This window comes from Tamandua tetradactyla, chromosome 7 (assembly GCF_023851605.1).
Source record: "Tamandua tetradactyla isolate mTamTet1 chromosome 7, mTamTet1.pri, whole genome shotgun sequence".
Lineage (NCBI taxonomy): Eukaryota > Metazoa > Chordata > Mammalia > Pilosa > Myrmecophagidae > Tamandua > Tamandua tetradactyla.
In genome coordinates this window covers 107,363,671-107,377,422 of record NC_135333.1, presented here as the reverse complement: position 1 = coordinate 107,377,422, position 13,752 = coordinate 107,363,671, and the positions used below count along the sequence as shown (strand labels likewise).

General features: G+C 40.5%; 1 pseudogene; it reads right to left on the bottom strand.

Moving 5' to 3' along the window:
* Nucleotides 1–4,264: 4,264 nt before the first annotated feature.
* On the bottom strand, nucleotides 4,265–13,268 carry LOC143690555 (BAG family molecular chaperone regulator 4-like; annotated as a pseudogene).
* Between the last annotated feature and the right edge of the window lie 484 nt (nucleotides 13,269–13,752).

The window sequence follows — 13,752 nt, the reverse complement described above, 5'->3', positions numbered from 1 at the left end:
AAATTCACAGAATACAAAATTAGGGACACCACAGTACAATACAATTCAGTGAGGAAAGTACTTTCTCCTCAGTTATGCAGCCTGCCATGACATTTGGAAATCATCACAAAAAAGAGGGGGCTAAAAAAATTAAATTTAGTCTGTAGGAAAGAAATTTGAGGGGAGGATCACCAATTAGTATTCCAACTGTTTTAGTTTCTTGGCTGCTAAAACAAATACCACAGACACGGTTGACTTAACAACAGGAATTTATTGGCTCACAGTTTCAGAGGCTAGAAGGCTTGCTTCCTCCCCAGATTGGTATCTTCTGGCTAACTGGCAATCCTTGGGAACTTGGTTTTCCTGTTACACGACAATTCACATCATAGTATCTTCGCCATTCTCTGCTGGGTTCCACTGACTTTCACTTCTCTGGCTTCTCTCAAGATTTCTCATTCTGTGTACAGTTTCCTTTGCTTATAAGGACTTTGGCCATACTGGATTAAGGCCCACCCTCATGCACTTTGGGCACATCTTAATTAATAACATCCTCAAAGGTCCTATTTACAAATCAATTCATACCATAGGACCAGGGACTAGGATCTAAACATGCCTTTTGTGGGGGACATAATTCAATCCCCAATAACAAGAAAAAAAACCTTAACTCATTTTTTTAGCCTTCTACCTAGAGTTCTGTCTTACCTAGATTAATTAATCTTTCTATAATATTTGACATGAACAGTCACTCCTTTCTGATTTCTTTGTATTCTATGAGGAAACTCTGCTGTGATCTTCCTTCTATCATCTGACCTGTCCTTCTCAGTTTCCTTTCTTTGCTCATCCTTTAAAGTTGGTGCTCCCCTTGCTTCTATCCTTGGGCTTGGCCTGCTTTCATTCCTGTCCTGTACTCTCTCAGGTGTTCCCTGATGTTTCTCAAATATGGTTTGAGAATCATAGTTTCCCTATGATTATTTCAGGCCCACCCAGATAATCCAGGATAATCTTCCCATCACATGATCCTTGCCTTAATCACATCTACAAAGCCCCTTTTACCATTTATAGTAATATATTCACAGGCTCTGCAGATTAGGACAGGAGCACTTCGAGAGGCCATTATTCCGCCTACTCCAGAATGCACACATTAAAAAATCACCTCTTCCGAGAAGCTGGCCCTGATCATTTATCACCCTCTGTCCCCTTACTTGCTTTTATTTTTCTTGAGAACACTAATATTATCTGGACTTGCATTATATTTCATTGTTTATTGTGTGGCTCCTTCCACTAGAACATAAATTCCACTGAGGTCATGAGTTAATGCCTTTAATTTCACTACTGCATAAATATGCAGTCACCACTCATGTAATGTTACTGGTACAAACTAATAAATATTCATTTAATGATTAGATGAATGATAGAATGAATTTCATCCTTTTCTACTACTCCAGATTCTACACTTCCTGCCTTTTCTCTTGAACTCCAGATCTGCGTTATCCACCAACCTATAGGTCATCTTTGCTTGCATGTTCTGGAGGCACTCAAATTAATATGTCCCAACAGAATGTATCACCTCCCTCAACCTAAACTTCTACTGCTCTCATGTTATTCTTTTTGTGAATGATTCCCACATACACCCTGTTGCAGAAGTCAGAAGCCTGAGAATCATGTTTTATTATTCCTCTCCCTTACCATCACATCCAATCAAATGCTAATTCCTATTGGTTCTATCCCCATCCTGTGCATCCCACTGATATCATCTTATTCACTTGTCTATCATTTCTTTAATTATTACAGCAGTCTCTGTCGGTTCATCCTGCTTTCCCCGCTGCCAATCTTGTCTTGGTCTACTCTGCCACCTGGGAAAATTTTTTACAATACAATTGTAATCATGCTTAAAATTTTCCAGTGGCCCCTCTTTGCTGTAGGCTGCATCCAATCTTCTAGGTATGACATACAAAGCCACTTAAGATTTAGTCCTCATCTAAATCTTGAAATTTATTTCTTGCCATTTTTCCTTCTTTTCATCTCCATCTTCCCCACCACTGAAATTTAAAAAAGCACTCTGATAAACAAGAAATAGTTTAAACAAATATTTTGCATAAATATTTGAGGGTGAGAACCTCAAAGCACTTTTCCTTTGTTGTGCAGGGTCCTTCTTTTTTCTGGGGAAAGCCAGGTCCTCCTTTTTCTGGGGAATAGGTGACAATCTCTGTTCTGGCTGAGACATTCTGAAAGTTTGCCTCTTAGTAAAAGAGGTGGAGCTGTGACTTCCAAAGGAGCCTGTGCAGATGTGTGAAAGGAAACTCTATTTTGTTTTCAGTGTTGTCATTTCCAGGGAAAGGGAGAGTCTTCATTTGTAGTTAGAGAATTCATCGGTTACTGAAAACTTCCATGACATTGGGCCTGCCTCTTGGATACTGGAATTGTTTCTTGCAAACAGCCAACATGTATTCCATAAATAGATCATGATAATCTATACATTAAAGAGCTTTCAAGTAGAATACGAATTCTATTTATTCTGTCCAACATAAATGGAATAATTAGGACCCAGGAGTAGATGCTACAGTCATGCCAGTTCATTTCTTGGGCTCAATAAAGGGATACATTTCTGAAAATCCAAGCTGCCCAACAAATGAATGGACTGCCTGGAAAGGTAATGACTTCGCCATCATTGAAGGTATTCAAACAGAGTTTAGGTAACTATTCTTTAAGATAGTTCTAAGGAATCATCTATCCAACTGGTGTTCAATCAGATGTTCCGTCTCTACTCTTATATTCCATTTGTCTCTGAGTCAAAGGATAATTACACAATCTTCCATTTTGCTTTGGTTGTATGGGCCTAGACTTGCAATAACAGATGGGAAACAGATTTTGAAACTGTTTCAGGAATTATTGTGCCTATTTTTATCAGGTGGCTTTGCAAATTCTTAAGATTTTAAAAAGTACCTTGAAGAAAGTTGTTTATAGAATAAATTCCATCACAGTGATAATAATATTTTCATAATGAATACATTGTCAAGCAACAACTGATGAACCATTGAATGCATTTTTCAATACATTCAATAATTTAAATCCTTTCTTGAAATTTATTAGAGTTTGACAAAATAATAAGATTTGTTCCCCCTACATTCTGTTGCTTTGATACTATGAAATGGGCAGCTGGTTATATCGAGACATTTAAAGCTCCAGGTTTCAAAATAAACAGCATAGCAGCTTTAAGTTAGCTTGTGGATTCAAGGTCTAAAAAATTATATGGTGTCAGTCAGGATCCATTTAGGAAAAAAGGAAGCATTCTAGATATTTCAGAAAAGGGGATTTATTAGAAAAATTGGTTACAAGGGTGTTGGAAAGCCTAGAGGGGAAGGAGGAGGGTAGTGTTGCTCATGTTACCCATTAGTAACCCCAGCAAACCAATCTCAGCATGAACTCGGGAGCCAGGAGTTGGTCCCTAGGCACTGCTAAGCTGTATTCACACTGCTGCTCTAGCTGCTGCCATTGCAGCTCTGTCACCAATGCTGCTGCTGCTTACACCCCAAACCGATGTCCAAGGAAGGAAAGGTTCACTCCTCCCCTCCTCCCACCCCTTCCAGGTTCCCACCAGGGCCTCATACAGCTTGAAGCCAAAAGGAAGCCCCAGGAGGCAAGATGGCCTAGGAAATGCAAATTGCAGGATCCCAGCCTTTTAAAAGACAGAGTGGAACACAGAGGAAAGGGAATTGAGCTAAGAGCACTTAAGCAAATGTCTCAGACATTAGAGACTGTAAATATTGTCCCAACTTTTCAAAGAGTGGATAAAAATGAGTTCTGTAAAGAACAAACCATTGAGATTGACATCGACCTCTAGCAAGATTCTAGAATGTGTGACTGAGTGATGGCTTATGAGTATTTCGATAGAGCAGAGATAGCCACTAGAAGCCAGCTGGGACTACTAATTTATTGTGTTCAGTATCTTTGGAAACCAGATAACTGCAAGGGCCAAGTCTTAGCAATTCACAAAATAGCAGATATCTTAAGGTATGAATATCTGAGAAAGCCTAGTCAAGCTAAAGGGAAGCTAAGGAAGTCTTGGTCAACATGCACTATTTAAACTTCTTACGACAATCTTATGATGTGAGAATTTTCTCTTATTTTAAGGAAAGTGAAGTTCAGAGGGTTGTCACATGCAGACTGGGGGAAGAGTTAAGAGTTGAACCCAAACGGCCCTGACCTTGAAAGCATGTTCTACCCACTCTGCTGTATACCTTTCGTTTATTCAACATGAACTCAACAAATATATGTTAATTTTTTTCCTAGAAGAGTCATAGAAATTGTACCTCAAGAACTTGGAAAGACATTTGCAAAAGAAATAGAAATTAATTTTTAAAAACAGGTCAATGCCATGTACTGATAAAATAAAATTGGCTTACAGGTACTTCAAGTGATTTGTCACTTCTGAGATCGCCATCTTTTTCACAGAGAGATTATTTAGCCACTGATGAGGTTCTGGGCTTCATTAACATTAATAAAATCAGGGTTGGCTCTTTAAATCAGGAAAGAACAATGCAAAACAGAGGACAAGTTCTGGCGCAGTGTAGGATGTTGCCCAGGGCTGGTGGACATGTCACTGTAATGGCACTGGGCATTTGGAAGGGCTGGTGGACATTTGCGGTCTGAGGTTAATGGGAAACCAACTGTAAGGTTGATTTCCCAAGAGGTTTTCAAGGCAAGGAAGCCAAATGAATGCTAATTTCTTTTTACTCTACTAGAAAACTATTTTATTGAAGGCAAATGATCTCTTTGAGGAGATATTCCTAGGAGGGAGATTGCATTTCTTCTTGCCACATTTCTTTTAAATGTATCTCAACTCTCTACCTCAGAGGCTGGCAAACTTTCTGTAAAGGGCCAAACAGTAAATACATTAAGTTTTTTAGTCATACAGTCTCTGTTGCAACTACTCAACTTCGCACAAAGGAGCCCTAAATAATACATAAAAGGGTGAGTGTGGCTTGTCCCAAATAGGGCATTATTTACAGAAACAGATGGGCCTATGGATAAAACTTGAAGACAGCATGTTAAGTGAAATAAGCCAGACACAAAAGGACAAATATGATATGATTTCATTTATATGAAACACCTATAGTAAGCAAATTCAAAGAGAAAAAAGGGAGGGGCTCTGGGAAAGGAGGAATGGGGAGTTATTGCTTAGCTGGCACAGAATTTGTTTGCAAGGATGAAAAAGTTTTATTAACAAATAGTGTGATGGTACCATAATATTGTGCATGTAATTAATATCACTGAATTGTACACATGAAAGTGATTAAAATGGAAGATATTGTCACCACAGTAAAGAAGTTTAAAAAAAATTTAAAAACAAAACAGAGGAAACCTTGTTTGCCTATCCCTTATCTAGTGTCAGAAGGCACCACGTAATAAATGTTGCCTCAAGTTATATACCCCAGAGGCTTTCAAAGCAAGGAAACCAAATGACATTTATTAATTTTTCATCTCATGAATATAGGAACATTCAAAACCAACATGGAAAACTACATTTCTTTAATGTGAATGGCATGTTATCATACTTGTTTAAGTAGTTTGGATGAAATCTGTGGTATTAACTTATCTATTACATTTCTGAGTGCATAAAATCAGAAAAGAATTAGATGTAGGTGATTAAAGTAGCCCGAGATGAGCCTCCAGGCACCCAGAATGACACAGCTAATTGCAGTGGTGGATCAGTATTTGATTAATAGATAATGAGCATTTTTCCAACTTACATATTCTACCTCCTCTGGGAGTCGAGAGATTTTCAGATTAATAGCAGGCTAATTTATTTGAATAAGCTACTGGAATTTTCTATGGCCAGAATATATATACTAGTTCTTCTAAAATACTGCTTAAGACTAAGCAATTTTTCATGAAGGTTTCTGTTTTTTTGTTTGTTTAGATGTGGGTGTTTGTGTACGTGTATACATATTTACTCACTGACTGCAAATATCATTTTCTAGTAGCAGCTATCTAGAAAATGATAAGATATTCAACAGTGTTTTGTGATGTTAATAAATTAATTCAATTTAAGCTCTTTTCCCTAGACACTTTTTTCAGGGATTTTTTCTAATAAAAATGACACTAATTTATAGTTTTTCTTAATTATGATGAACCTCTGTGATAACACGAAGAATTCAATATATTATTCCTCAGAATCATAGTGATTAATCTCATTATAATGCTGTAGCATGCTAAATGTTGGAATTCAACTTGAAGCAAAGGGAAGAGACAACATTTACTCAGACACTGAAATGTCTGAAAACAATTCATAACTGAAATGTTCTTCCAAGTCCTTTGTTAGTCTTCAAAGTTTTAAATCAAATGAAAGTTGGAATGTGTTGCTTCTTGTCATCAACAACCATTTCAAGAAGAGGCTAATAAAACCAAATCAAGAGTTCTTTGGTCAAGTTAGTAACAGGCTTCCACTTTGTTCTAAATTTTTTCATAACCCTTTTATTTTTTTTTCACTCTCTTCAGTTTTTCCAATATGATCTGGATCTTACAACCAGCCTCTCTCCTGGCCTGCCGGAAAGTCCTGGCCTTCAGTTTCAACAGAATTTAATTCCAAAATTTCCTTGGTTAGCATTTCTTCCAGAAGCCAGTATGCTTTATCTGTCTTTTTTCGTACGGACTCTTCTACTTCTTGATCAAGATACTGGACCTTGGGCAGGCCACAGTGGCTCAGCAGGCAGGAATGCTTGCTTGTCTGCGATGCCAGAGGACCCAGATTAGATTCCCGGTGCCTGCCCATGGGAAAAAAAAAGATGCTGGACCTTCTCTTGCATATGTATGATTTTTTTTTACTACTTGGAGGAGTGCTTTCATCTGCAGAAAAACACTCTCCAGGAAGATTACTTTGATCTTGATTGCTGGGATTTTCACTGGTGGCATTACTATACAGCTGGGGCTCAGCACTGCATAGGACTTGGGAATCCAACAGATCTGAATTATCATTGTTCATTGAGTTACCATTGTTCATTGTTCCCGAGGAATCGTAGGATGGACAGCATGAGGAAAGACGTGCCAGTTCATGCCTTGATCTGACGATAGGGATATGAGGAATCCTTGGACTGCTGGGGTGGCGGTGAAGGTGGCAACTGAGGAGAGCTGCTGCTGGGCCGTCATGAAGGGCTTTTCAGTCATATAGAGATTCCCAAGTGGTGCTGAGGATGTAGCTGAAGGCCAGGGGTAGTGGGTTTTCATTCCATGAGCACCAGGAGAAGCCCCTGTGCCCTTCTGTGGTTCTACAGCCAATCCTGATTGTGAAATACTATGATGACCATCCCTATAAGGATAATGGGACAGAGTCCTTCCAGGGTTCTGTGAAGCAGGATATCCTGAAACCTGCCCACTAAGAGGGGGTGCTTCACTCTGGCAGTCCTGCTGGGGATAGAGCCCAGGAAAAACTGGAGTTGGATGGCTGCCAGGTGAACAGCAGGTGCTTGGAAGTTCTGTGGAGTAATTGGTCTGTGTATCTCCAGCTGCACATCTTGCCCCAGGGTATGAGGCAGCATTTGCCCTAAGGGCATTTGTATATGAATTCAAACTCTTGCAATTCTGGTCTTTCAGAATATATATACTTGGGTAAGAGCCCTAAGTAGGACAGGAGAATGCCAGTCCTTGGAATTGTAGCTAGGAATTGCAGCTAGGGAGTAGCCTCTGCTTCTGTGGCTTCCTCCAGCTCCATCCGGCTCCATCCAGAAGCTTTTCCACCCACTCACCCACCCACCCCAGCACGAATAGTAGCCATCCCTCCTCTGCCTTCTCTGGGCCAGGTGGTCTGAGCTGGGCTGCCCCCGCGTACCTGCCAGGAAAGGGGAGGCTGAGGAGGTTCAGGGCAAGGACGATATATGGTGGCAGGTGGGTGCACAGGCACAGCTCCATCCCCAGGCCTGTAGAAGTGGCCACAGCCACAGCCAGTCACTGGGGGCGTAACCCCAATTCCCCAGGGCCAGTCTGGGCTCTGCTGCCCGGAAGCACTTCTCCTCTAATACTTGTTAAAAACAACATGGGTACTGTAGGAACTCAACTGTAGTGAAAGTTAATACTTACTGAGCTCTAACTCACACTAGACATTGTGCTAAACCCTGCACATGTATTATCTCATTTAATCCCCCAAACAACATATGACAGATAAGGAGATGAAGGCAAAGGGTTATACAATTTACAGAAAGAGGACTGAAGCCCATAGTGTGCCGTCAAAGTCACTGCTTTTAACTACTAAGCCAGTAGTTCTCAAAGTGTGGACCTCGGACCAGCAGCACAGCATCTGTTAGATGCCTAGAATGCAAATTCTAAGAAATGCAAATTCTTATCATACCCCTGCACCTACTGAATCAGAATCTCCCGGGAGGGGGAGTGTCCAGCCATCTGCACTGTAACAAGCCCCTTCCCGATGATTCCAATGTCCACTGAAGGTTGGGAACAATAGCACTGAGCTGGGATGCATTTAAAAGAGATACCAAACCTTGAATAAGAATTAATTATTCAGTTAATTAAATGAGGTAACAGGAGAGAAATATCTCATATCAGGCTCAGAGTAGGCATTTGCTGATAATAATTTATTTCTATTATATCAATAATGGTCATGTCTGCATATCGTGCCTGAACTGCCATTAAAGTTGGAAACTGTCTAAATGGGAGGAAAAAAACTCAGCACAGCTCATTTAGAAAGGAAAACAAAGACAAATATGAATAAATGCTATGTACTAGATACTCAAGACCTTGAGAGATTGTTTTTTAGCTAAAACTAATTCCATTATCTGCATTTTTCAAAATGTCAATTGCTGTACTGGAGTTCAAGGTAGCCCAAAATTTAAATATTCAAGAATATTCGTTGGAGTGAAACTAAGAAACAGTACTGGTGGTTTTAGTCTGAACAATGAATAAGATGGCAACAGAAGAATAATTGGTGATTAAAGAGATTTAACAACTTAAAAAAAAAGAAGCGAATGGATCTTCTCAATGATATTTTAATGGAATATTTTAAATGGATTTTATCAGTGATATAATTTAGTGGGATATTTTAATGTTATTTTAATGAATTCATGATTTTATAACTTATAAAATGTCTGTTTCACTTCAGCATCTAGCATCTTCTCCACCTCTTCAGTTTTTACAAAATCTGCATGTGTGACTCACACTGCTGAGTGTCATGGGAAGTTGCCACACAGGTTAAAAAAAGAAAAACTCACTGTTGCTTAATACTTATTAACATGAAACAAACAAACAAACAATAACACTATTTTTTTGGTAAGGGGTCCTGTGAGTCAGTGCATAATAACCATTTCCTTCAAAGAATTAAACAAGGTAAGACTTGAAATTGAACTGAGAAAATGTATTCCATGCTGAAAACCCCCACAACTGGAGTACAGTCTAATTCCTGAAAATACCTAATGCTCTCACCTGGCAGCCCAGCACACTGGCAATGCCCAGCCACTTAGGAGCAGCTGGCCTTGCAATTTACAAGGAGCACAGAGATGCTGGGGTTGAGTAAGGCCCTTAGACCTGGGCAAGCAGTGCTGCTACCCTGGCCGCTCTGCAGGAGCACAGCGTCTTCCTCGAAATTTTCTCTGGTGCCTAGATCCATCAGGACTGGCAGTGCATCTGAAAGGGGCACCTGGAACCTAGATTGGGACTCCTGTGGGCCCTGATCACCATTTCTCTCGCTTGGGACACTCTTTGATCTTTGAGCTGCATGTGGGTACCAGATACCCCAAGAGCTCTCAACAATGGGGTGACAGAGGGAGGGCAGCCTTATTTGCTGACTAGTTCTGCTGGCTAGTGCATAAGCTTGTGGGAGATTGGCCCCCGAAAAGGGGCTGACCTGCTAATTTGAGGTGACTCCCTCATGTTCGACACAATTGTTGTCCAAGGCTCTGGGATAGCTGGATGGAACCCACCCTTGGACTTGAGCTCATGCATCAGCTCTCACCTGTCCCTGTTCCAACTGCAGCCTCCCACATCGATAGCACCCAAGGGCCACTGGGGGGTAGCAGGCCATTTGTGTACCCTACACTTCTGGCACCTAGCGGTGGAGGTGGGGTGGGGAAGGGGTTCACAGACCACTCTGTAGAATTCCTGCCATGTGTCAGGCTGTCATCCTCCAAGTTGACCACTGCTGCAGAAGCTGGTGGGCCGTTTTGATCAGTGTACTCTTTTACCTACGATGGTTGTGCTCTCCTGGGGCAAAGGGTGGACATTTCTTGCAGGTGTGACTGCTTTCTCACGCTGACCGCAGGCCCCTGTCCTATACTCCCAGCTGGTGGAAGGTAGGCGCATGGCCAGCATTAAAAGGGATCATATCTGACTGGGGAAATGTATGAAACCAGAAGGAAAGATAGTGGATAAAGTCATAGATTATATAATTTAGGAATGCCTAGAGCAGACAATGATGGTGATTAAATATGCAAATATAAGAATGTTTTTGCATGAGGAAGAACAAATGAATGTCAGCATTGCAAGGTGTTGACCATGGGATGGTATACAGGAAAAAATATAATCAATGCAAGCTAGGGTCTATCTAATTAACAGTAACATTGTAATATTGAATGTAAAAAAGGCAATATACTCAAATAAACTATCAATAAGCAGGGGATATAGGGAAAGGATATGGGATTCTTTGCAGAGGAAATGGAAGTGTCCTCATATAGGTGTTGGTGGGGAGGCATTGCTATGCGATTATACCAGGAATCATTAATTTTCTGCTTAGGTTGGATTGTATAAAGTATGAATAAAACTTTAAAAATGAACAGAGAAGTATGATCGCTGAATCATTATATTGGTGTTTCTTTCACTCTCCAGTGTCTTAGAGCAGCTAGAAGTAAAAACCTAAAATTGTAGAATTGTAACCCATACCAAACTCTGAAATCTGTTCTACAAGCAATTGTTGTGGTGTGCTTTGAAATTTATTGCTTTTTTGTATGTGTTATTTTTCACAATATAGAAAGGGGGGGATTGTACCTAGGGAAACAGTGATTTCAGTTTAAAGCATTCAAGAGAAGACAGTTGAAAGATGTGATATTTTACCCTTATGATATAAAATTCTAAACTACAAATTTTATATGACATGAAATATTATTATTTTCATACTTTCCTGTCTGCTGGGCGTGAGACTTGCATTTGTGGTCATGATCAATGAAACATGAAACATAGTAAAAATCTTTGAAGGAGTCATTGGAAACCAGTATTCAAAAGCAGGACGATGGATGGTCCAGTATCATGCATAAAGTACCAACATTAAATAAATGGTGGAATTGCCAGGACAATAAGATATGTATTGGATTCAATATAAACAGGTTTCAAAGTGTCATGACATTGTGAATGATAACAGTATTTTACCTTTTTTTCATGGTGGAAAATTTGAAATCAGCCAGAAATGGTACATTTGACAATAAAGAACTTGAAAAGGTGATTCCTGGACCTAAACAAGAAGAGATGGTGTGGGAAAACACTTGCCCTGATTGGACAGTAAATGAATATGTCAGTACCTCTTCCCCTTTCCACCCATTATCTTAAATCTTCATTGATAAATCAGTATCCCTCTTAGGGACACAGAAACTTTTCAAAACATTTTTTTAATGAAGTGTTTGGTTCAACAGGACCTTGCAAAACAGAATTTGCCTGGGATGCCACATACCCCACATAGAGGTGGCTCTGCTCAGCCTTGACCATTTCTTTCAGAGATTTACTTTTTTTTCATGCATGAGCAGGCACCGGAAATCGAACCCGGGTCTCTGGCACAGCAGGCGAGAACTCTGCCTGCTGAGCTCTTTCAGAGTTAACCAGTATTAATTGACTCCCTACATAATCCTATGTTCCCGTGTCAAATGCTGTGAAGCCCTACACAAAATCTGCCTTACTGTAACACAGGCTGTGCTGGTTTGAAAGGATATATGCCCCCTAAGAAAGCCATGTTTTAATATAAATCCCATTTTATTAAGGTAGAATCATCCTTATTCAGTACTGTATATTTGAAACTGTAATGAGATCATCTCCCTGGTTGATGTGATTTAGTTAAGAATGGTTGTTAAACTGGATTAGGGGATGACATGTCTCCACCCATTTGAGTGGGTCTTGATTGGTTTACTGGAGTCCTATAAAAGAGGAAATATTTTGGAGACTGAGAGAGACTCGGAGAGAGCAGAGAATGCTGCAGCACCACGAAGCAGAGAGTCCACCAGCCAGCGACCTTTGGAGCTTGAAGAAGGGAAATGCCTCCCGGGGAGCTTTATGAAACCAGAAGCCAGGAGAGTAAGCTAGCAAATGACGCCGTGTCTGCCATGTGCCCTTCCAGCCGAGAGAGAAGCCCTGACTGCGTTCGCCATGTGCCTTTCCAGATGAGAGAGAAACCCTGAACTTCATCGGCCTTCTTGAACCAAGGTATCTTTCCCTAGACGCCTTTGATTGGACATTTCTTTAGACTTGTTTTAATTGGGACATTTTCTCGGCCTTAGAACTGTAAACTAGCAACTCATTAAATTCCCCTTGTTAAAAGCCATTCCGTTTCTGGTATATTGCATTCCGGCAGCTAGCAAACTAGAACACAGGCCTTGGACATATGAAACAAATTAGGAACAAATATAAAAATTGATATAATATGGTGCTTAATTGGGAAGTAGACTCATCACAAAACACCTGGTAGAAATGGTTAATGCTAAGGGTTTCGGAAAGGATGAGGCTTGGTGGCACCCGATTCAGGCTCTGAGCACAAGCTGGGCTTCAACTGGCTCAGAAGTCACAGAAAGCAGAAAGGAGTGTGGCAACAGTGGGAATAACTTGAGGAGGGTGCAGCCCATTGAGACTCTGATTTGAGGACTTCCTAAGCGGAAGAAGGCACATCCTCTGATTTCTTGGAACTAGACTCTCTGATGAACTTTCAGTGGAAAAACTACCCTGAGGTGCGATGGGAGGCCTCTTAGGAAAACCCTTCACTCTGCTGTGAACAGGAGATTATTGATGGAATGTCTTTTTGGTAAAAGTTTCTTATTGGCAATAATCTCACTGGCTTCTTCAACCACACTATAGATTTAGCCTGACAACCACTCTGTTACCCATCCCTTTCTCAGTCTTATTCAGGACCCCTGCCCTGCTGGCCTAGGGATTCTGTACTTTCTTGCCTGCCATCAAACTCCATACCTTATTCTCTCTAAGCATGAATACTTGTTCTTACCTTGCACCACAGGCCAACCCTCAGCTTGGTTCTTACATGGTGGTGTAAACACAGGACCAGAAGTCAGAAGACTTGGGCTGAAGTCTGGCTCTGCCATTTCTTGACTCTATGACCTTAGTAGGGTCATTTCATGCCTGAGATCTTGAGTTTCTTTATTTGTAAATGGAGATAATGATACTTTGCTACTTATTTCATGGAGTGCTCTGAGGAAAGAAATGAAGCATTTTAGCTTAAAATAACATCTAATACTTAAATAGAGCTTACTTTGTGCCAGGCACTCTTAAAAGTGCATTATATACTAGCTATTCTAATTCCTACAATAACCCTCTGTAGAAGAAACTATTATTATTGCCATTTACACATGAGAAAGTCTAGACACAGAGAAATTAAGTAATTTCCCCAAGATTAATACAATTATTAAGTGTCAGCACTGGGATTTGAACACAGCCAATCTAGGTCCAGAAACTTTTCCCTTAGAATCATATTACAGGCAGGCCACAGTGACTCAGCAGGCAGAGTTCTCGCCTGCCATGCTGGAGACCCTGGTTCAATTCCCCGTGCCTGCCCATGCAAAAAAAAAA